Source organism: Artibeus jamaicensis, unplaced genomic scaffold (assembly GCF_021234435.1).
Source record: "Artibeus jamaicensis isolate MK-2021 breed Jamaican fruit bat unplaced genomic scaffold, CSHL_Jam_final contig_64, whole genome shotgun sequence".
Lineage (NCBI taxonomy): Eukaryota > Metazoa > Chordata > Mammalia > Chiroptera > Phyllostomidae > Artibeus > Artibeus jamaicensis.
The window spans coordinates 6957508-6981558 of NW_026521911.1; the positions used below are offsets into that span (position 1 = coordinate 6957508).

The window sequence follows — 24051 nt, forward strand, 5'->3', positions numbered from 1 at the left end:
TCTGAATATTCAGGAAGGTTCTGAGGGCCCCTCTGCCCTCAGTGCTGTCTGGGAAAAACAGTGTGGATTGGAGTTAGGAGTCTCACATTCTTTGTAGCCCTGGCCAAAGCAAACAGCCGCTCTGGGATGCAGTTTCTCTACTGTCTCCACCCCCACATCAGACCAAGGGAATTGAAATCTCTGAGGGTGGGGCCCAGAAATGGTACATTTCAAAAGGGCTCCAGATTCTAGAAACAGGAGTGGGGACTGCCAACCATGACCTGGTTGCTCTCTAGGTCCGTTCTGCCTTTGCTCTTATCAGTGCATGCGATTTCTTAGAGATTGCTGACCCAGCCCAAACACAAATGTCTGCAGTGAGCCCAGACATAACCTAAGGAGTGAAGCGGGCCAGGTACGTGGTCAAGGTGCTAAACTGTCTTGAGAATGAGCACAACAGTTGCTAGGTTATGTTGCTTTTAAGGGACTGTACAGGACAAGTCAAATGGCCAAAGCCAAAGCATCTGTTTGCCACACAAAGTGTGCAGGCCGCAGTTTGAGGTCCCTGATAAACATCTCCCTGGTCCTGGCCCCTGGAGATGGCTAGCTCACTGGCCTGCAGTACATGAAACCGCAGACTTGTTCATGACACACGCCATCTCTGTTTGACTTCACGCTGGAAGGCCCAGGCACAGCAGAGTGGGCATTCAATAAACGCTGTACGGATCTGTGAATGGGGGACAGATACATATGAATGGGGAATGGTGAGCCCTAGACATTCCTTAATTCTTCAGTTTCACATCGTGTACTAGAGTTTGGGAGTCTGGCCTGCACTGTCCAAAACAGCAGCCACTGACCACATATGGCTAGTGAGCCCTTGAACTATGACCCTGATGGGCGGCGCTCTAAGAGTAAAATACATAATGCATTTCAAAGAAAGAGTGTAAAAATGAGAATTTAAAATTTTCATTAATAAATTTTATATCAGTGAAATGTTCAAATCATATACTTGAATGTCTGTTAAATCAAATATATTATTAAAATTAATCTCAGCTGTATCGTTTGATCACTGTGTTTCTATGGGAAGGTGCTGCCCTGAGCGCTGAGCTGTTACGCTCTTTTTTTTCTAACTTCTGTAACGTGTCTTGTGTGTGTGTGTTTTCTAACATCGTTCTCCAATAAAATCTGCCCCCCTCTCTTTCCCTCTCCTCCTCTTCTAGTAGAATGATAATGTGAGAGATGAAGAGGCAGTAGAGATCAGATAGAAAACAAACACACACACAAACCAAAAAAAAGCTAGTCTTTCTCTAGGGCTTGCAGGATACGCTGCCTGTTCCCGTCTCCTGCACTCCGCCGAGGGTGTTCCTTGTAAAAGACCGCAGCAACCGTTTCAGCACCTTCCCCCCAAATTTCCTCTGTTCGGATTTGTGGATGCCCTTCTCATTTCCCACTCCAGGAACTCTTACTCATCCTTCAAGTCACAGGTCAAATGCTGCCTCCTTTGTGAAGCCCTCCCTGATCTCCCAGGTGGAGTCGGGGGTATCCCTATTTGCCTCTCCCAGTGCTCAGCTGATATTGATATTGTAACCATTCTCCAGGGAATGATTGTGGGGTTTGTTGTTTTTTTTGCCAGTTGGTCTCTTCCACAAGTCTTTTTGAACACAGGGCTTTGTGTTGCAAAGGACTGACTGAGGATCTGACACGTGCTCAGTAAATGCTGGATGAATGAATGGATGGATGTTCTTCACCAAAGGGAAGTGTCTTTATTCATTCCTTCATCTCTTCAACAAATACTTTCTGAGCACCTACTCTGTGGTAAGCATCCCAAGCACAGTCTAGGCACAGGAAATACAGCAGTGAGCAAAGCAGACAGACATCTGCTCTCATGGACTTCTGTGCTCGTGCTGGAAAGTACCTGGCATCATCCCGATGCTCAGAGGGTCAATAAAAACTCACAAACGTGGCTGCTGGACAAGGGGAATGATGAGGGGGGAGGGAAAGGAAGGGAGCGAAGCCCCTGTGTCCCAGAGCCCATCCTTCTGAAAGGCGCAGGCCCGTATGTTTCCTACTGGTCTCACTAGGAACTTCCTTAACAGAGTCTTTACAACTCTCCACAAACGCTGTGTGCTAAAGGGTTTAGGAGGAGCAATAACAGTGTGAGAGCAGGTATTTATTGGTTCTGATAAAGACGGAGGAGGCTCTGAATTGACCAAAGCATGGCTTTCACTTTTCTTATAGGCACAGCAGAAGTGACCAAGGAGACTGACTGGTAAGACTCTCAGAATCATCTAGAAAGAGTAACCATCAAAAAAAAAAAAAAAGAGTCAACACCACTGTGTTCATTAAACCAAGAGCCTCTGCCCCTCAGTAGCACTGGGTTTTGTGGGAGAGGCATATGATATACAAACCAGAGTGCGGCAAAGGCTAGCACCAGTTGAAGGCAGGAATCTCCTTTGGACATGTTGCAGGAGTGACAAGCTCAGCCCACACAGAACCAGCTCTGCTCCCCAGTCCTAGAGAATGACCCCATCACCTACACAGTCACCCCAGCCAGAAAGGGGGAGGCAGCTTTGTCGCCTTCTTGCCATCCGCATGTGGTCAGGCGTTGAATTTTGTCAGTTCCACTTCCTACACAGGTCTCTCCACCCGCACTGCAAGCACCAGCCCCCAGCCCACCGCCCTCGTGCACCCGGGCTACTGTGGCCTCACGCATCTCCAGTGTCTGTCGGCTCTGGAAATGGTCCCTGCCCTTACCCCACCCCCATGTTCTGCAGAGACCACCTAACCCGTTCAGATCCAGAGATGAATGTCCTAAAATGAGAGTGTCAGAAAGGCCTCGCTGTGCAGCCCACAGTCCTAATCCCGAGGGTTGGGAGGATGAAGGCTGATGCTGGGTAAGTTATCTAGAACGATGGAGCACAGGGTAGGGAATAAGTCTGGGAGTCAGACACTCCAGGCTTCAAACCTGGGATTAGTCATGTCCTTGCTTCCTGTCCACAGAAAAATTAGCTAACATCTTTGGTTCAAAGTAGGCAATGCCATCTATAAAAAGAGATAATCATACCTGGCTCCATGGTATAGACTGTCTTTGCCTGCATAGAACATAGCACCGAGAATATACAATATAGGCCACTTAGAGCGCTCAGCCTGGTATCTAGCATAAGTTCTCAAATGGCAGTAGGCTGAAAGGATCATATGCAGACAGTAGGTCTCTGCCTCCTTAGGGAAGACTACGATTCATATAGAGTCCCCACCCTGCTGCAGACGAGGCATTTCATCACTGGGCAGTTCCAGATGCCTGTATAACCATCCCCAGAGTGACTATGCTTGTGACGGCGCTGAGATCATTTAGCTCCTTGTAGTATAACCAGGATAGAAGAGTCTTTCTGTTCCTGTCATGTGACTGCCAGGAAGCTCCAGGTTTTTTAGGCTTTGAGCTCCTTAACATCCATGTAAAGAAGGAAACATAATCAGGTATACAGTCCCCGGTGTTTAAGAGAAAAAAAGCATTTATGAAACGCGCAAACTATTCTGGTACTAGGACCAGAGAGAACTTTCTCCCCTCCGAACTCAAAGAGAGAATTTGGGATAATACAGGTGTCAGCAAAGTGTTCACTAACGGGCTGGGTTACAAACACTTCGGGCTTTGTGGGCTGCATGGCCTCTGTTGACCACTCGACATTGCCAGTGCAGTAGCGAAGCAGTTGCATCGCCGTTACATAAACAAAGGAGTATGACTGTGTCTTAATAAAACTTTCTTTACACAAACAGGCAGCTGGCCCACGGGCCGTGGTTATCCGACCCCTGGTGTCATCTAATGCCCTGCCTTCCCGCTGTCTGACTTGAGTAGTCATTTCACCTCTTTGAAACTTAGTTCTCCAGACCAAAAGATGGGAGTTGCTGGCCCGAATGAGAACCGAATGAGACAAAAGTATAGTCGGTCGTTGTCTGTGGAATATGTGTTTGCAAACTTCCCTTCTCACTGAAATTTATTTGCAACGCCCAAATCAATCCTCACTGCACTCTCACAGACACGCACAGGAGGGGGGACCTAAGTCTCCTGATGCACGTGTTCCCCGCTGAGGCTGCACACGGCAGTGCTCTTTTTCTGTGTTCTTTTCCCAGCTCTCATACTGTAAACACTATTCCTTTTGTGGTCTGTTTAGTGTCACATCTCACATTTTCGTTGGTGATTTTGCCATTTAAAATGGTCCCAGATACAGTGCTGAAGTGCTGTCTAGTGTTCCTGAGCAAGAAGGTTATGATGTGCCTTAGGAGGAAACGTGTGTATTAAATACACTTTGTTCAGCATGAGTTATGCCACTGTTGGCTGTGAGTTCAGCGTTAATGGATCAACAGTATACACTCTAAAAGGTGCTTTTAAACATAAATACACATGAAAAAAGTTACGCATTGATCACCTGATGAAAATGTTGCGACCAGAGGCTCACAGCAAACCAACTCTGTATTTTTCTAGGAGCAATAATTCAGTAGTCACTATTTCAGTGTTCATGGCAATTTATACAATGTAACTACCAGGAATAATGAGAATCACCTGTGAATGAACCTGTTGCCCAAAGTTGTTGCTAACAATGTTACTATAAAACCCTCAGTTGATAACAATGTTGTGACTCTGCTACTATACTAGTTAATCACCATAGTCCTCATGCCGCAATAATGCTGTTACTAATTAACCATGTTAGTTTAATTCTATTTGTATTATTTAAGAAGCGTGCTCCATTGCTGTTATTAAATGGATGTATCCAAAGTCAGCCGGAGAAGGTGTCCATGTCTTTTCCCCTGGCCTTCCTGAGGGCAGAATATCAAAATAAAGCCTTCCCACTGCCTGTCTCCCAGGGGCTTCTGCAGACAGCAAGTAGAAATAAGTATTCTCTGGAGCAGTGATTTACAGCAAAGACGAGAGCAGCTTCTCTCTGGGAGGGGAGCAGGCAGCTGCACCTGCTGGGCCTGGCAGCTGTGCCCCTCCTGGAGCGCACAGGCCTCTTCAGAACCCTCGCCTGTCCTGATGGCTCAGCAGATTCCAAAAAGCAGGGCCCTCATTCCTTTCTGTCCTGGTTAAAATGCCAGCCAGGTATTTATTTGTTTCCTCCCAGACAGATGCCAATTCTGGGAGGCGGGGAGAAAGACAATGGTCCATATCTGATTGACAAGGCTGCTGAACGAGGGGCCTCTGTGGCATGTTCAATGAAAAGGCCACTGTGTTTTTATTGCATCTATTTGATTTTAGAGTGTCGTTTATAAACACAATTCAACCAGCAGGATTAACTGCTTCTGGGCTTTCTCTTCTCCCTGCAGCTCTGTGGGTGTCCTCTCTCCCTACTTCCCTCCCCCTCCAGGAGGGTCCATTCCAGGCTTTCTTGGGCCTCATAAGGAAGCAAAGCCTGCACCTTCCCACTATGACAACCCAGTCGTTCCTGGGTTCGCCCCCCCCAGGTCCCTCCCCTCAGCACCACCATCCTTCAGGCCAGCATCTCCTCTCGCCTTGCCACCTGCACCACCTCTAATAATCATTTCCTCAATTGTTCACAACTTGGACGGTTCCTTCCCTGCAAGAGGCTTTTGGAAGCAGGCAGAGCAGATCGGGGCTGTTAACAATGAGCCAGGGAGCGAGACTGATGCTTAGTGCCCGGGGCAGTGCACGCACAGAGCGTCCCCGATGATTTTATTCCCTTTGCCACTTTGTAGCCACCGTGATTTAGGTTCCAGTCCTGCAATCTAATTACCAAATTGTTTGGTATGTGAATTATATCCAAATAAATCTGCTATGGGGTGTGCAAAAGTAGGTTTACAGTTGTGAGTATGCGAAACACAAAGTTAATAAAGCTATTGCAATAATCATAACCTGCATGTCTTTTTCCATATAAACAACTGTAAACTGAAAATCTAATTACCATATTTCCCTATGAAAACTCTTAAGTGGCCTGGTATCAACTGCATAAGATCAAGGGCAAACTCCTCAAGTCTGAAATCCTTCTGTTCCCTTAATTTAGGGCTTTTCACTATTTCCCACGGACTACAGTTCCCATACGTACCCCAACACCCTCTGCGCTTAAACTCAGGCTCTGCCCACTCTTCGAATCATATCTATCTAGCGCACCTTCCTCTTACCTTCCTCCCTAACAAACACCTACTCATCCTCCAAGGCTCTGTTTATGCATCACCTCCTATGGGAAGCCCGCCAAGATTCTTCCCAGCCTCAGACCGCATCTGTATGCTAATCTGTATGATCTGCAAGGGAGTTACTCTATTAGATAGTGCCAGGCAGGAGGCAGGCTCGATTCAGTGCCCAGAGAGCACAGAGAGCAGGTTAAGCTCCCAATCCACAGGGTCGGAGACAATTACGGTATGGTACCAAAGTCACAGGCCACTCAGGAGATGGGCAGAAGCCTTAATTTTAGCAGGAAGTGGTGCACACTAGGTAGGAAGGCAAGTATTTTTTTTTTTAAAGAAACTAGCATCTGCTGAGTACTTACTATATGCCAGACATGTTCTGAAGACTTTATATTTAATACACACAGCAACACTATAGGTATATTCTATTGCGTTATTCCCCATATTTCAGACAGAGGGATCTGAGACTCAAAGTAATTCTGGTCATCTGTCCACGATCGCCCTGCTGTTAGGACAAGGGCCTGGCCAGGTCGGCTCGAAGGCAGAGCCTTTGCTAGACACACTGTTGCATTGTATCTGAGGGTCCGGGAAGGCTTCCTGGGGGCGGGTGGCTCCCTGGCCCCAGTGTTCTAGTCTTTCCCCCAGGACTCCTTACAAAAACAAAGGGGATTCATGGCAGAGTCAACGTGCACCTCTGACTTTGGCCCAACGAATAGCTCCGTTTTACCCTCAGAGCGCCACAGGCACAGTCTTGCCAACCCCTGGCTGTGCCCCTTCCCAGTCCATGGACTCCTCTCTCTATGAGGCTGAGTTCAAATACAGCCCCTGGAGGCCTCCACACTCCAGCACAGACAACTGTTCCCTTTTCTTCTAAACTCCTCTAGCAGATCCAGGATCTGGGGGTGGAGAATAAAAGAGGACTTTACTTATGCACAGTCTACTGTCTACAAGGCCTTGAGCTTAGGTTTTTACATAATTATATCTTTTAATCTCATTTTGACCTTATACTACTTGCTGCATGAAGCAGGTGTTACCTTGACACAGAAGAGAAAACAGGTCACACAGTTGTATCACGGTTGCTCAAGGCCACCCAGCTCGTGAGCACCAGAGAGAGAACGTACCCGACTCTCGAGTCCACCCTCTCAGCTGACTGTGCCAGGACTGGCTGCCTGTCTCCCTCTGGGGCTGTGTGTCCATCCCCGAACACGGGGTGCGCTCCTCAAAGGCAGGAGGGGGGCAATCACTGTGTCCTCTGAGCCCCCGCCAATCTTGGCAATGGAAATTGCTTCCTGAAACTTTATCAAATACGTGAATATTTTAAATGTCCCTATACCCTCAGTGTTCAGCAGAGAGCCCTATATATGGTAGGTATCGATCAGAAAATGATTTTTATTTTCTAAAAATTAAGACAAATATTAACTGTTAAGCTTAGCGTTGACGGCTTTGCACAACTCTCCACCAAACATGTCCACATAGTACGAGGCAGCACTGATCTGGCTAACATTTTGTTGCTACTTTACTGAAGTCATTATAACCCTGGCTAACTCCGGGCCCGGCTGACAGCTGACTTCAGCCGACTCTGAGTGTCACCTGCAGCCTGTCTGCTGCCACACAGGGTGGCTCTGGAGCTCCAGGCACAGGAGCCCCGTGACGCCATGGCTCCTCTGCACTGGGGCAGGAAGGTCTGGGTTGCTAGGCCTCGCTCTTTCTCTAAGCAGCTTGTTAACTAGATCACATCTAGTTAATTTCCCTACACTTTCGTTCTTCCCGAAGAACAGTTCTACTTGCAGGTTACACCTAAACCAGGTCAGAGGCCCTCTAAGGTTCTGGTGAAGACTTTATTTTTAACGAGGGAGATGAGTAAGCTTTTGTAACCACAACCCCAAACTCGGCAAGAAGTGATCCAGTGCTATCCCACAGCCCCTCAGTCACCACTGCCCTGACAGTGTCAGGACCAAGGCTCCTCCCGAAAGGTGGAAATGCAAACGCTGATTCCCACATCACTATCTACAACGTAACTATGATGAAGAATGAATGACAGCAACCCACCTCCAAATATGAAGAACTAGCTCCTTGCAGGTGCTACAGAACAAGTCTTTCTGTGAAGGAGCCTTTCTGCAGAAAGCTACCATGCAGCTGGAGGAGAAGCTTCGGAGAGCTGCGTGCGTGCGGGGGAAGAGCTGACCCTCCAGCCGTTCCCACTTAAGTGTGTTATGTAGAGTTACAAAGGTGACCAGCGAAAGGACTGCACACGTGGTCTGTGGAGACTCCTAACTGCAAGTGCCCCCTGGGAGGAGGTGGAAGAGGCGGGGTGTCAGTGAGCCAAGCCTGCACTTAACCCAGCGGGAAAGCAATAGATACTGTGTAAAGGTGATGTATCACTTTGGAACAGTTTAAGCAAATACTATTTAATGACAGGGAAGCAACCGCCAAAGGAACTAAAAGCAAAAGTAGTTCAACGTGGTTGCCTCAGGGGACAGGAGCTGAGGTTGGGGAAGGACTTTGCTTTTCACGTAAGACCTTCTGCACTGTTTTATTTCATCATCATTTGTGAGGACATCTTTACTTTTAGAAAATGAAAAACAATTGTGCCCCAGGACACCATCCTTTGGGGAGTTTGGAACCACTCCTACGTCTCTGCTCAGCTACTTCTCCGCCCTGTGGGTCGTGGTGAACAGGACTTGGTACTAATGCGGAATGGGCTGTGGGTTGCACGTTCACGCTAAGGGGGTGGGAGGAGGGCGCAGAACAGTTTTTCTAGGAGTGATGAGAAATGTTCAGGAGTGCTCCACGGTCTTTAAAAGAGCACTGTTTTCTGGAAACAGTGATGATCTAAACAACACACGATAAAGCCGGGGAAATAGCTGGGCCTCACAGTTCACTTGCAGGGGGAATCATTGTCAGACATCACCTCTGAGCTAATTGCTTGGCATAAGGGAGCTGGAAAGCAATCATAAAGGGAGCCCAATCCTAGGGATGGTGTGGAAAGTTTAGGTCCAGATTACCCAGGTGTCTATGCCCTAAACTGCACAGTCACCCTCAGGCTGCCAGCAAAGACAGGATACAGAGAATGGACGCCATGACGGGCTGGACTCAGGCGATGTGGGCTCCTGCTACACCCCTGGCCACACTGGGTGGTGGGCTCTGAACCAGCCCTGGTGACGTCCTCCTCTTTCAGCTTCAGTCTCTTTAGCTGCACACCTGAACGAAGAAATCTCTAAGTCCTTTCAAGGACTCAATGAGCTCATATAGCAAATGTACTCGAATTCTGCTACTTCCTGTCTCCCAGCTTTAACTTACCCTCCCCTGTGCCCCACCCTCTGCCTCCCTGCGCAGGTCAAAAGCCTTTAGTGGCTTCTCGTGGCCTGATGTGTTTGTTAGTCCCAATGTGATGTGAGTCCCAAATGCAAGCCACAGTACGTGATTTTCAATTCATATAGCGGCCGCACTTTCAAAAAGTGAAAGGAAACAAGTGACATTATTTTAACAATATATTCCACCTATTTCACTTATAAGCATATTTACTTATCGGAAACATAATTGTAACATGTGAGTCGATATCAGAAATTTCTTAATGGGATATCGTACACTCTTTATGTTCCCATACCAAGTCTCTGAGACCCAGTGTGCATTTTCGCTTGCTGTGCCTTTCCTTTCAGATTAGCCACACTTCAAGAGCTCAGTAGCCACACGGGCCGTGGACTGTCATTGTGCAGGTTTAGATCTGTCAGCTCCTGGAGCTGGCCTCACACCCTCCAGCCTCTTCTCACACGCTCTTCCCCTGCCCGGAGCCGGCCATGCACTGCCTGCACCGCACTGTGCTGAGCTCAGTTTCAAATCAGGTCACTTTCTTCTGGAAATTTCCCCTGGCCCCTTCAGCCCAGGGTAAGGGCCCCTCCTACACGTCCCCACAACACTCTGTAGGGTCCCATTAAAAGTGCATTAAGTGGGCTGTAACTGCTTGGGCTCCTGGCAATCATGCTCCATGTATATCTTGCTTCTCCCTGAACCTCCAATGCCTAGGCTGTGCCTGGTATGTGATGGAGGCCCTGTCAATGCAAGCGAGTTTATGCTGAAGTGAAGCGCCCTCCGGCTCTGGACATGGATGCTCCCAAGGGTGGTCCCCTCTTTACACAACGACCCCAAGCAGTACAGACCTTGGAGTCAGGCAGACCTCAGTTCAAACCCCGATTCAACCACAATAAATTCCTGTCCTAGTCAGACTGCTTGACCTCTCAGAGCCTCAGTTTCCCCACCGGTAAAGGGGGGTTATCAATCCCTACCTTGCATCGTTGTTGCACAGATTAAACAGCTGACATACAGCGGTCTAAAGTAGTATCTGGTACGAAGTGAGTGCTTAACACCCAATTCCATCAAACCAAAGTTGTCATCAATTCCAGCTGCATCAGTTGTGAGATACGCCATAACTTTATGAGCCACCGAAAAAGAGGAAAAAGCCCCAACAACCATTCAGTTAAACTGTGACATGCCTGTGACGTGTAAGGCACAGCCATATTTCAGAGATGTTTAAATGTTGAGTTATGTATGTCTTTAAACTGATGGCACGTGGTAAATGCTCTCCCTGCTCCCAGCTGAGTAACGACCGGCGCTCTCAGGCAGGAGATGCCAAACTCCGGTTTGTGTGGAACGCACGGCTCCGCAGGACTTGGGCTTCCCTGCGAGGGGGGAGGAAGGACTGTTTACTGAGCTCCCACTATGGGCCAGCCATGTCCCTTATGTTATTTTAATTACGCCTCAGAGCAAACTTACTAGGTCACTCCTCGTTTTTCAGGAGGAAGCAGCAGTTCGGAGAGGTCGAGCTGCCCCGCCAGCCTGGGCAGAGGCTGGGCTGGACCAGGAGCTCTGCCTGCACAGCCCCGCAGCCTCCGGCGAGCCAAGCCACTTCCAGAGGCCCGGGCTCCTGGGGCTGATGGAAGCTCCCAAAGCCTTGTAGCAGCATCTGGTTAAAGCTCTGTAAAGGCCCTAAACTCCTCAAAGAAGCTCAGGATCAAACCGTCAGGCACAAGCTTATTAGATTTAATGCCAGGAACAAACCGTGCAAACACCAGGTTAAGGAGACCCCTGCCAAGATCTGAAGGAGGAGCAGAGCCTTCCTCCCCAGGGCCGGCAGGCTGGCAGAGCCAGGGTTGTACGGTGCGGCTCACTCGGTCCGACATCCAGTCCACGGGAAGCAAGCACGCCGGGCTCCTCCCTCCGCAGCATCATCGAGCTTCGACATTCCTCAAGAACACCCAGTGTGGGAAGGAGACAGGCTGAAGGGTCCGAGGGCCTGAAATGGTCTGAGGGTGGCGGCAAATGGGGGTCAGGAGGTGTCAGAAAGGGTGTTCTAAGTGTGGGGAAGTCACCTGTGGTCCTAAGGTCCTGAAACTTGCAGGTCAAATGTAAAGGCACAGCTGGTGACAGGGGTGAAGGACAAAAGACTAGAAGGCAGGAGGTCCCCTGTTAGCCACCGGGGACCAAATTCACTCCTAAACTTGCATGAGGGTCTTTCACAGGAGGTGCCGGACCTTTGCTCTGTTAGGTTGCTGAGGCTGAGATGACAAACACTGTCCCACAGGCAGAAGACACAGAGCTGTGCTGCTTTAATTCCATTTTCTTAGAAGTTCAGCCCCTTTCCATGGAGGCGACTAAATTAGGTCACTGATTTTCTCATCTGAGGAAGTCTGTATCTAAGAGAGTTTCTCAGGACTTTTCTTCCTTTAAACTCCCTTTCTCCACCCCTTTCTATTTTTCCAGCTGAAATCTTTGGGAAGCGGGTAAGAGAGGGGCTAGTCTGATGAAGTGGAGGGCAGGGCTGGCCAGGCACCCATCGCCCCAGGCCCTCTCCCCCCATCACCTGCTGAAACCAAGCCCCGGGCAGAGCAGCAGAGACTGGAAACCAGTGAGCCGGCACCCTCAGCTGCGGCATTCAGTGACCCTGCTATAGAGTAGGGGGTGGGGGGGGAGAACATGGGACAGTGGCAGCCTGAGGTGACCGAAAGAGGGTTGGTTTGGCATCAGCAGGAAAAGCAGTATTTTCATCTTAGCTCAGCCGTGAGATGCCCCCCGCCGTGGTTTGGCCTGGGTTCCGTTCCAGGTCCCACCACCCACGTGCCGTGGGAATCGTGCTGGAGACAATCCTAAACTCCCCCCACCCCTTCTTCCAGGACAGTTCTGTTTCCCTCCACTTTAGTTAGACATTTTGGGTCCCTGTAAAATCTCCTTTAAAGACAGGCTTTTGGGGGCCAATAAAAGTTTAAAATCCATCAGACTGAATAATCTCATACATTCCTTTCCATCCCTGACATTCTCTGATTCTAAAAATCGCCAACTTGCAAATCCTTGCGGGAACCAGTAATCCTGAAAGGAGTCTCGAGGTGGCTGTGTGAGCCGTGTGCTTCTGTGTGTGCACTTTTTAATCCTTCGACCTTTTTTTTTCATGCCTCTGCTTCTCAGACAGAAACCACGTGCAAACACTTCACCTGGAAAGTTGGCTGCTCTCCTTATTTACGAGCATCAAGTGCCTGTAGGCAAAGCAGGGCCAGTGCCTGTCTGTGCCCAGGGCCTGCCACGCGCTTTGCAGGTGGGGAAGACACTGCTGTCCCGGGGCTTGCAAACAAGCAAACCAACTGGGAGAAACACAGCGCCACCAGGCAGGAACCACAGCCTGGGCTTTCTCCTTCTCCTGCTGGCCCTGCCTCCACCCCCCAGGCCTTGCCTGATTCTCACTTCTCTCTCCGAGATGGAAAAAGAAACTGCAGCCCAGTAACCATTTCAAGATGAGTGTGATGTTAGAAAATCTGCGTTGCAGGGGCTGCAGACTTGCAAATTTTCCAAAGGCTCGTTGGGTGGAACTTGACTGAGGCTTGTCCCAGGTCACAGCTGTAGACCCTGCATGGGGGCCAGTGAGGTTTGAGGCTGTGCTCCCTGGGTGACTGATAATTCTCAGCATCCTGCACAGACGGGCTTTCTGGTCCAGTCGGGGGCTCCAGCAGAGGGGAGCGAACGAGAGGAAAGGCAGACTGTGAATAATATAGAGGGATTTCTATTTCTCTTCAGGTCATATGAGTTTTACTTGGGGGGAATAGAGTTCACATGCTTTTTTGGTTATATCTTCACCAGGTCACCCCAAAATGAGAAGATGAATAGACTGTAAAGCTCAAAGAAGGAAGTCCTAGAGATCATTTGGCTCGTCGAACTCATTTTAAAGACGGGAAAACTGAGACCCAGCGTGGAAAAGCTTTTTGTGGGGAATCGCCCCAGGACTGGGAAGTCATTTTGTCCAAGCCTCAGGCCCCTGGCCATTTTCTTCAGCTTCCGAGGCTCGAGTTTCCCACTATGGCCTTTGTTTGGCCACAGCACACTGGGCTAAGGGAGGGTGTGTGGGGACACCGTGCCCGTGAGTCAGAAGAGTATCGGGGCGGCCACGTGTGGTTTGTTCAGGTTGTGCCCTGTACAAGGACAGCCACCACAGAGTGAATGCGACGTCCACCCTGGCTCTCACTCTGCTAGCCCAGCTGTGCGCCCTGGTGCAGGCCTGTGGCCTGCCAGGAGGGGAGCCACCTTATCCTAAATCTCACGGCAGTGCTGCGAGGGCCAGCAGGACTCCCCCGGAGCAGGACGTGCTCACAGCGGAAAGACTGGGGCCAGGCCCCAGGTGAGATTATCAGGCAGAGGAGGGGGGAGCAGACGCTCTGCAGAGGGAGGCTGTGCAGAGGGCCACATTTAGGCACAGCTCAGAGTTTAGACACCTCTCCGCTGGCCGAGGCCCAGCACCCCGTGACACCTGAGCCTCACTCTCAGGCATCTCTAAGAGGACCAGGCCAGGAGAAGCCCTGTGGGGACACCATCTTTGAGCAGGTTACAGACCCTGGCCCTCTGGGCCACCGCACTGCTCTGTTCCATTTGCTCTGGTATGACGGGAACCCTTGGAGTCTTCTGTCACTGTCATCCTCCTTGCAAGGCTCTGGTGTCTCCCTCCTTCCCCATGGGTCTTCGTCTGTGCTCCCTGACTTTGTGAGGAGAGAGGGGGCCAACCAACAGGAGGACCAGAGAACCTGCCCAGCCGCTCTGCCTGCCCGGCAGGGTCAGCTGGCAGCAACCACACCTCCCCTCTGTCCCTCCAACTTCTGCTGCTTCAGGAAAGGGCTGAAGACACAGATTCTAAATATAGGCACACACCCCCACCCTCCTGCCCAGCTAATATTAGCCCTTGTGTGGAATCCACTGCCAGCATTATTCCCTTTTTTCTGGCTGTGCTGGTGGGAATTCTTCTACTTACAGCAAGGCAGGCTGAGCCAGCAAAAGAGTGAGGACCACACTGAGCCAAACGCAGTGAGAGCTCTGCTAACCGGGGGCTGAGCCGGATGATTAATGGAGCTCTTTTCCAACACAAGATTTATGGTTCTGTGAATGGGGAGGCTTGGGAAATGGGGGTGGGGGTGGTTCTGGTTAATTGAATTTGTCAGCTTCCAGATGGAGGGGGTACTAACATTTGTTGATAATTTACTCTGAGCCAGGGACACTACTAAGGATTTCAAATATGTGATTTCCTTGAATCTGTACAACAGCCCTTAGAGAAGGGCAGGGTTGTCATCTTTGTTTCACAGGTGAGGGCCCTGGACAAGCAGCGAGTCAATGTAATGATGAGGTTGGGACCCAGGTCTTGGTGACTCCAAACTCTTGGCTTTTTATCTCTTTGCTTCCATAATGGCAGAGAAGCGTTTGGAAATGGTGTGCGTACACTTCTCCGTGTGGTCCATAGTTAGGATCAGAGAAGCAAAGCACCGCACTGGGGTCAGAGGACTTGAACTCTGGCCTGGCCCTGTCAAGCCAACTGGCTAAGCCTCCCTGAGCCTTGGTTTTCCCATGTGGAAAACAGGGGTGCAGATGAAGGAACTCCAAAGGCATTTTAACCTTGACTCTTGGAGTCTGTGTTGCATTTCTTCAGTGGGTTCCAATTCTTACCATCCCAGCTCAGAAATGCAACCTGGAAAGAGCATGGTAGGGCATGAGGTGGGAGCAGAGAAAAAACTGAATGTTTTACTAATCAGGAGGCCCCCACATGCCTTCCAGACGAGTTTTCAGCTCGTGGTCTTGAAACTCTTCTCTACAAAATAGAACAAGAAAAGCTAATTCTGCCTGAACCAGCATCGTACAGACAAGGTCCTCTTGGTTTCTCACGTGCACTCAGAAAAAAGGAGAAAGCAGACTTGAGAGACAGTGGGAGTGACCGGCAATAACACCGGGTGAACAGTAGGTATTGATGTCATTATTCAGTTGTTCATTTTCCCATTTTGTTCCAATGAGAATTTAAGGCAGAATGATTTAGGATCTGGTAGTACCTAAGAGGACAGCAACCCTGGTCTCCTAGGAAGAAGTCAGTGAAGGCACTGAAACACAAAGTTATACACATTAGTCTGTCTCCACCTGGAAAGTGAGACCGGCCAGACAGAGTGACTCATGACTGTCCACTGCACTCTTCTCTGGCACCGGCAGAGGTGCACCCTTCGGGGCCATTAGCCTCACTGTCAGCATTTTGACTGAAGGCTCAGGACCAAAGATCAGGACCTGCCTGAAAGCCTCTGAGAGCCTCATGGAAGGAGTCCCTTCCCAGACTCCAGCACTGGGGAGGCGTCCCCACCAAGAGGAGTTAGAAGGAGTCCCCACACCCTTGCCACTTCATCTTTGTTGTATTTTATTGAAGTTAAACCAATACTAAAATTTTGTTTCCAGAAATGCTCCCTGGACCATTTCTATGCGGGAGAAAGCGAGCCACTAAATGGCCCATGGCAGTCTCTCAGGAATTCTCAGGGCCAGCGGCTCCCGACTGGAGCTGGGTAAGTGAGTGCATGGGAACAAGTGACAGACAGGCGCAGCGACACTGTCACCATCAGGAAATCACAAACAACAGGATTGTTTTCAAGGTGAGACAGGGGCTCTGCATCCATATAGAAACAACTGAACCCAGAGCCTAAAGGGAAATCTCACAGGCGCGCCAAGATGCGCAGACCCAGGCCAGCGCACAGGGCCCAGAAACATAGACGAGCCCCGCCCAGACACACGGGGCCCAGATGCGCATGCCTGCAGAGCAGACATGTTCACACGCCTCTACACCTGCAGAGTCCCCAGGCACACAGGCACACATCTGTGGCTCAGCCCCTAAGTGCCCTTGGACTTCGGCATAGGGCCAGGAAGCAGGGTCCCTCCAAGGTGAAAGTCCCTCATGTTAGGGTCTCCCTTGCTAGGTACCACTTCTGGAAGAGTGCCATTCTGATGACCTCCGAGAACTCCCCAAAGTACCAATAGGTTCATTTTCACAGCTGTTTCCTAATCACCTGCTGCCGTGAAGATCTTGGATGGATTGCTCCAGGCAGTAGATGAGTAACACTGACTTTAGGGAGCATAACGGCTTAGAGGGATGGCAGACAATGGTGCTAAGGAGAGAGAGGCAGGCAGAGAGATGCAATATAAGCTTCCTCCGGGTCAAATCTGCTTCCGTGCTGTTGGATCCCCAAAGCCCAGCCTGGTGGGAGCGCTGGCTTGTGCTCCCGCAGTGGTGCTTGATGAATTAATGCAGGGCTATTTTGGGCCGACATTACTTGGTCTCTATCTTGTCTCCCTACCCCCAAGAATATCAGCTCATGTTCCTCAAAGCCCAGCCCACAGGGCCCTTCCCAACCAAGCCAGAACCCGTCCTCCCCCGTGTCTGCCTCTGACTCACTGTTCCTGTCCCCATTTCTCTAGGAATCTAGGTGCTTCCAGGTCTCACAGGCTTTGTACAAACTTTCCCTCTGCCGGGAATTCCCACTGCTTCCTTCCATCTGTTGAAATCTCTTCTTTGAGATATACAATTGAATATCCCATTCCTTTCTGCAGCTTTTGTTGATCTTCCTCTCCCCCACCCCACTCCTCCCACTGAGCCACTGCAGCCTCCAAATGGTCCCCAAAGACCTTCCATCTTCCCTGCATGTCTGTCTCCCCAGGGTGAGCAGCTCACTTGTCCCAGAGCTTGGCACCCAGTAAATGACACTAGCAGGAGACTCAGCTAGGTGGGGACCATTGCTCTAGGACCTGGCTTTGGGCTTTACTGAGGCCCCTTAGCTTGCCCTGCCCTGTGTGCGTAGGGACATAAAAGGCAGTGAATGCCAAGTATGGAAACCAGACTAAAGACAGAAGCAGGGCTGGAACATAGCTTACACTAAACATGCCTCAAAGACTGCTGCAATCACACATGCCCCCCAAAACACACTTGAGGGTACACTTCCCATCTCTCCACACCCTTGCCCCTGCCATGAGGCTCTTGCAGCCTCCTGACCCACTTAACCTTCCCAAAGCTCTCTTCTCGGGAGATCCCTGGATATAAAACATTATTAAAGACACATCTCTCCCAGGTTAAACTTTCCAAGTCCCTGATGCACAACATATACTGCTCTGCTGTTCAGCGGGAGAAACTGGGGCAGCCACACTGGGTCAGAGGAAGCAGGAGCAAAGAGCCCTTCCTGCTCCCTTGGGGTACCCCAAACCGATGAATACCTGCTTGTCCTACTCAGCAAAATAAACATATAAAATGATTTGAAAAAAATTTTCTATATTGATTGATTGATATTTCTAAAAGGTCAGAGTCCATTTTTTTTTTCAATTGGACAGAAACCTGGAATGAGGAAGGGATTGTGAGGGGGAAGTGAATTCAGCTGCAGAAACACCTGGCTGTCTTTCCTTGCCCGATACAGTGTACGCTCTGCACACAGAGATGAGGGAGAGGTGTACCCCGCCTGCCTGAAGCACCTGTGTTGGTGAGAAAGCAGAGCTTCCTCATCCACATTCACATTCAAAAGGCAACTTTTTCAGCGCCTTCAATATGCCTGGGGATGTCACAGAGATCATTACATTTGCTTCTCGCAGCAACCCCAAATGGGAGATATTTTACTTCTCTTTCACAGATGAGAAAGCTGAGGCTCAGAGAGCTAAATGATTTGTCCAGGGTTAATCAGCCATGGGGTGGCGTGGGATTTGGACCAGGTCCCTGTAGCTCCCAACACTGATGGTCTTGCTTCCAAAATGGACTGGGCATATCTTTGGTCTAGCTTTCAGTGGACCTTTTAGAAGATTCTGGAGAACCTTTAAACACTTCATTGTTACAACCACCCTGGAAAGGAGACATCAGTGTCCCTGTTTTAGCAATGAGCAACTGAGACTCAGCGTCACCACTCTACCTTGGAAGTGAGACTCAGGATCAGAGCTCCCTATTTTTGAGTCTGACCTTCCAGTAAGCGTGGAGGGCCTTCCAGGGAAGACAAGGGCCAAGGGGTGAGGGATGCTCATGGCAAGGTTCTAGGGATCTACTTTCCATTCAGGGACAATTCTCCAAGGCCTAGGCCTGGCCTTTGTTACCAAAACGTGTTTCAATTCAGCTTCTCTGGTACTCTTGGGCTGCTGTTTAGGAAGATGTCCTAAGTCATTACATTTACTATCCCCAGATAAAGTTGAGACTCATTCAAAAAGCACATGAGGCCTTTAACATCTGCCTCCTGGGCCTTGACTGGTGTGGCTCAGTTGGTTAGGCACCATCCCACAAAGCAAAGGGTCCCTGGTTTGATTCCTGTCAGGGCACATGCCTGGGTTGTGGGTTTGGTCCTCAGCTGGGATGCATGTGAAAGGCAACTGACTGATGTTTCCCTCCCACATCAGTGATTTTCTCCCTCCTTTCTCCCACCCTTCCCCCTTCTTTTAAAAAAGAAAAAAAAAAAAAAAGATCTGCCTCCTGGGATCTTCCCAAATCATCTTCAGTTTCGTTCCTTCGAATCCTCGTGAATGACTCTGAATGTGCCAACAGACTCTGCTCTCACTGACCTCCTGGTTCTGCTTGGGCTGCAGAGCCCATCCCGCGGCCCACTAGGCAAATTCCTGTGCATCTTTCAAGCTTCCTTGTGGACCACATTTCCTCTGATGCTGTTTGTCCCTGAAACTTCTTCCTTCACATCTCTGTGGCCTTTTATGCCCATGTTATGGCCACCGTCATGCTTGGTAGTGACTGTGTGTTCAGAGTCCGATATTCCCCACCAGACTAGGTGCTTCTGAGGGACAGGGACTGATATGAATTCCCGTCTGTGTGACCTGACACTTCAGGACAGGGCCTGACATGGAAAAGGGGATTAATGTGCAGAATTGCTGGGTGAGTTAATGAAGTGACTGAAGGAACAAGTAAATGACTGTAATGTGAAGCTTCTCTCCTTTAGGAGTGTTCTGAGGTTGAATATCACATCTACCTGTACTGTAATGTAGCAAAATCACTACCTTTCAGGCTGCCATCTCAGACCTTTGTTTCTTTTTTAAAAAAATATTTTATTTCTTTATTTTTATTTTTATTTTTGAGAGAGGGGAAGGGAAGGAGAAAGACAGGGAGAGAAACATTAATGTGTGGTTGCCTCTCACATGGCCCCCCACTGGGGACCTGGCCCCCAACCCAGGCATGTGCCCTGACTGGGAATCAAACCCCGACCCTTTGATTTACAGCCACGCTCAATCCACTGAGCTACACCAGCCAGGGAAGACCTTTGTTTGTTGTTCTAAGCAAGTTCAGTCAGGAATAGTCTTTCCTCATTTTTACATTTTAAAAAGAAACAAAAAACAAACACTCAACTCTTCTCTTAACCTAGCTGCCGAGCTGTAAATACTTATGGATATTTTAATTTTCTAGGAGGACGAGAATGAGCTCCAGGGGGTGATACATTGAAAGCATTGGTCTTTTTCACCATGTGGTCAAGAGGCCAATCTGTTAACTGTTTTGAAGAAGAAAGTTTTGCTTCAGTGAAGTATTCATTCAGACATTTGTACTAAAATGTTTAAAGCTGAAGAATAAAAGGTCAGAGGTGGGGGGGGACATACAAGTCTGTATGTCCGTCCACCCCTGGTTCCTAGTATTAAAGGTGTTGCATGCCCGAATGGCATGAGATTCACTGTTCTACTCATAGGTAAGATTTCAGGTTTCAATCCAAAGTCAAGATTCTGGATTCATAAATTCATCCCAGACAAGCACACGACGAGGCATAACTATGAGCTGCCATAAGCATTGTCCACCTAACTTGTTAAAGTTCTCCAAAAAAAAAAAAAAATTCAAAAGGAGGGAGGCAAGATTAACAACTATCCTTCACAAACTTGCAAAACATAACTGGACTGAATCCAACAAATATAAAAGGACGATACACCATGATCAGGGGGGGTTTTCCCCAGGAACACAGGTTGGTTTAACATACCAAATCCATTCAGTGCGATGTGCCATGTTAAGAGAATAAAGGAGAAAAATGCATGGTCCTGTCAATAGACACAGAACAGCATTTGATAAAATCCAATACCCTTTTGTGACAAAAACACTCCATAAAAACTATGAGTACAAGGAATCCTCAACATGATAAAGGCCATCTCTGAAAAACCCGCAGCTAACACTGCCATTCACGGGGGAAGACAGAGGCTTTTCCCCCAGGATCAGGGCCAAGGCCTGCGCTCACCGCTTCTATTCAACACTGCACTGGAGGTTCCGACCAGGGAATCTAGACAAGAGGAAAATGGGTGGGGCTTGTGGGGGGAGCATCCAGATTTCAGAAAGAACTAACACTATCTCTACTCACAGACGACAGGATCTTGTGCATAGAAAATCCCAGAGAGGCCACCAAAAACTACTGAAACTAAACACTGAGCAGGGTTGCAGGATACAAGATCGAGGTACCAAAATCATTGTTTTCTATGTCCCAGCAATGAGTAATCCAAAAGTGAAATCAAGAAAATAATCCTACTTATAATAACATCTGAGAGAATAAAATATTTAGAATAAATTTTAAAAATAATTACAAATTTGTTTACAAGTACAAGGCTTTTTTATATGCTATATGTATAATATTGAATATTACAAAACAGCATATAAACACTATTATAAAACACTATAATATTGAATATTATAAAACACTATATAAACATTCTACATTTATGGATTGGAAGACTCAATATTTTGATGGCAATACTCCCAAATTGATCTACAGATTCAATGCATCAGCCATCAAAATCCCAGCTGAATTTTTTAGAAATTGATAAATGGATCTTAAAATTCGTATACAAATACAATAGACACAGCAAGCTAAAAACAATCTTGGGGGGGAGAACAAATTTGGAGGACCCACACTTCCCAATTTCCACACTTACTGTGACACTACAGTAATCAAGGCAGTGTGATCCTGGCATCAGGAGGGACACAGACCAGTGGAACAGGAGTGAGAGCAGGAAGACAGTTCAGTGAGGAAAGAACAGCCTTGCCAACAAATGGTGCGGAGACAACTGGATGTACACGTGCAAAAGAAAGAAGCCGGTCCCATGCCTTTCACAAGGTGCAGAGAGTAACTTAAAGTGGATAATACATTTGCATGTAAGAACTGATACCATAAAACTCCTAGGAGAACATATAGGAGTAAGTCTTCATGACTTTGGATTAAGCAAAGGTTTCTGAGACGCCATACCCGAAGCACAAGTGCCAAAAGAAAAAAATAGACAAATTGGACTTCACCAAAATGGAAAGCCTTTGTGCTCAAAGAACATTATCAAGACAGTGAAAATATTGTTATAGAATGGGAGAAAATATTTGCAAATCATATATTAAACAAGTGACTTGTATCATATATATATATACACACATATATATACACACGCATACATAGACACAAACACACATGTTATATTAGGACACACACACACACAAACAGAGACAGAACTCTTATAACTCAACAGTAAAAAGAAAACTAGTTAATAAACAGGCAAAGGACTTGCATAGACATTTCTCCAAAGGAAAAATAAAAACGGGCAATAAGCACATGTAAAGATGCTGAATATCATTAGTCATTAGGGAAATACAAATCAAAGCCACAATGAGATACCATTTCAAAGCCACAAGGATAGTTACAATAAAAGAGAGATCATAAAACCTGTTGAAAAGGACATGAAGAAATTGGAAACTTCATATATTTCTGGTGGAATTGTAAAACAAGGCTGCTACTTTTGAAAACAGACCAGCAGTTCCTGAAAATGCTAATCCCAGCGTTACCATATGACCTAGCAATATCATTCCTTGGCGCATGCACAAAAGAACTAAAAATGAATTTCCACACAAAAACTTCTACCCAACTGTTCACAGCAGCATGCTCATAATGGCTAAAAAGTAGAAATAACCCAAATATGCACCAAATGATGAATGAATAGACAAAACATGTTGTGTGCATATGTGTGGTTCAGCCATAAAAAGAATGAAGTATTCATACATATTAAAACATAGATAAATATTGATAACATTGTGCTAAGTACAAGAAATCAGACACAAAGGCAACATAGCATATGACTCTATTTATATAAAATGCCCAGAATAGACAAATCCATAGAGAGAGAAAGTAGATTAGTGGCTGCCGGGGGCCCGGAGGAGTAGGGCATGGGGAGGGATGGATAATGAGTGTGGGGTTTCTTTCTGGGGTAGAGAAATGCTCTAAAATTAGACACTGGTGATGGGTGCCCAACACGGGCACATTCTAAAGGCACTGAACTGAACCATTTTATAGCATATGAACTCTATCTCAATAGTGCTGTTCCAAAAAACATGCAAGAAAGAGACTACAGGGAATGTGGAAAATGGAAATAGCTGGCTTGCTAGAGGTGATGGGATGGAAGATTTAATTTTTTTCCTGTTTTTGTTGTTTGTGAAATAAAATGCAAAGAGAAGAGAAGGAGAGTATAGAGGATAAGTGGTGGCTTTGGAGTGCAGGGCTCTAAGGTGGTCATCCCTCTGCCAGTTGCTTAGTGGGTGCTCTTGAGTAGGTGCCTTTTCTCAGGAGTGGGACTACTGCCCACCTCTCAGGGCTGCGGGTGGCTACCGTGAGAGCTGCCATACCCAGACCGGATCAACAGCAGATGTGTTTAGCACTCATTTCTTTTGTCTTCCTTTATTTACTCAGATAATGATGGGGCATCTGTGACATACTGGGGATAGAGAGGAGTTAAGATTGGACCTTGTTCTCAAAAATCTTGGGGTTTAGTGAAGAAGACAGAAACCTAAATTACCAAAACAAGGTCATTGGGAAGGCACATAGTAAAGACATCCACAAACAGCTTGTTGAACAAGCTACTGCCCTGACCAAATATATGTGGGAACTTGTGCTGAGAGCTGTTAGTGAAGGGGCCAGTCTAAAAAGTGAAAACCCACAGAAGCAGGAATCCATCACCACAAATCACCATTTGTTCCAAGCATGTTCTCACGTGTGGAACCACATGCAGTCCTTGGAGAGTGCCAGAGGGGGAAGTACGATTGTCCCACTTTTCAAATGAGAAGACTGAGTCCTGGAGGCTTAAGAGAGTGTTCTGTTTTCATAAAACCAGCCCACAGGGTGAGGGAGCCTTTTCACATTGTCAGAGGCACCTCTCCTTCAGAGCAATCAGAGGCTACATCTCACTAGGAAAGAAAATGGGGTGGAGGGTAAGGAAATAGAAAATGAGTGGTGATTTTCTCTGAGTCAGAGCTGGGAGGAGGTGCTGAGCATACACCCTGCCCCGCTGTCCAGTGAGAGAGCATGCCAGATGGACAGCCTCGGACCGACTGAGCCCAGGCGGATCCCACAAAAAGATTTAATGCATTCCTTGAGGAAATATCCATGTACTGCAGGTCATTGATGTCTCATAAACACACTTCTCCACTGATCTCACTAAGTAATGAGTTGGCGGTGGGGATGCAAAACAGGGTATCACTGATAGAGGGCCCCCTGTGTCCAGGGCATGTACAAGGCGCCTCCCACACAGCAGGCACTTGAGGCATTACAGTGGCCATTTTCTACAGTGACACCGAGGAAATACTAAGGACCAGAGAGGTCGAGTGCTTTGACAAGGTCACACAGAAAATCTGTATTAGAGAGAGGAGTG

The 24051-nt window shown here is 48.0% G+C and overlaps 1 protein-coding gene across 1 annotated transcript in view; it reads right to left on the reverse strand.

The window, feature by feature from the left end:
- Positions 1–24051, reverse strand: part of TENM4 (teneurin transmembrane protein 4) — a 725358-nt gene that overhangs the window by 539352 nt on the left and 161955 nt on the right. The window lies entirely within an intron of this gene.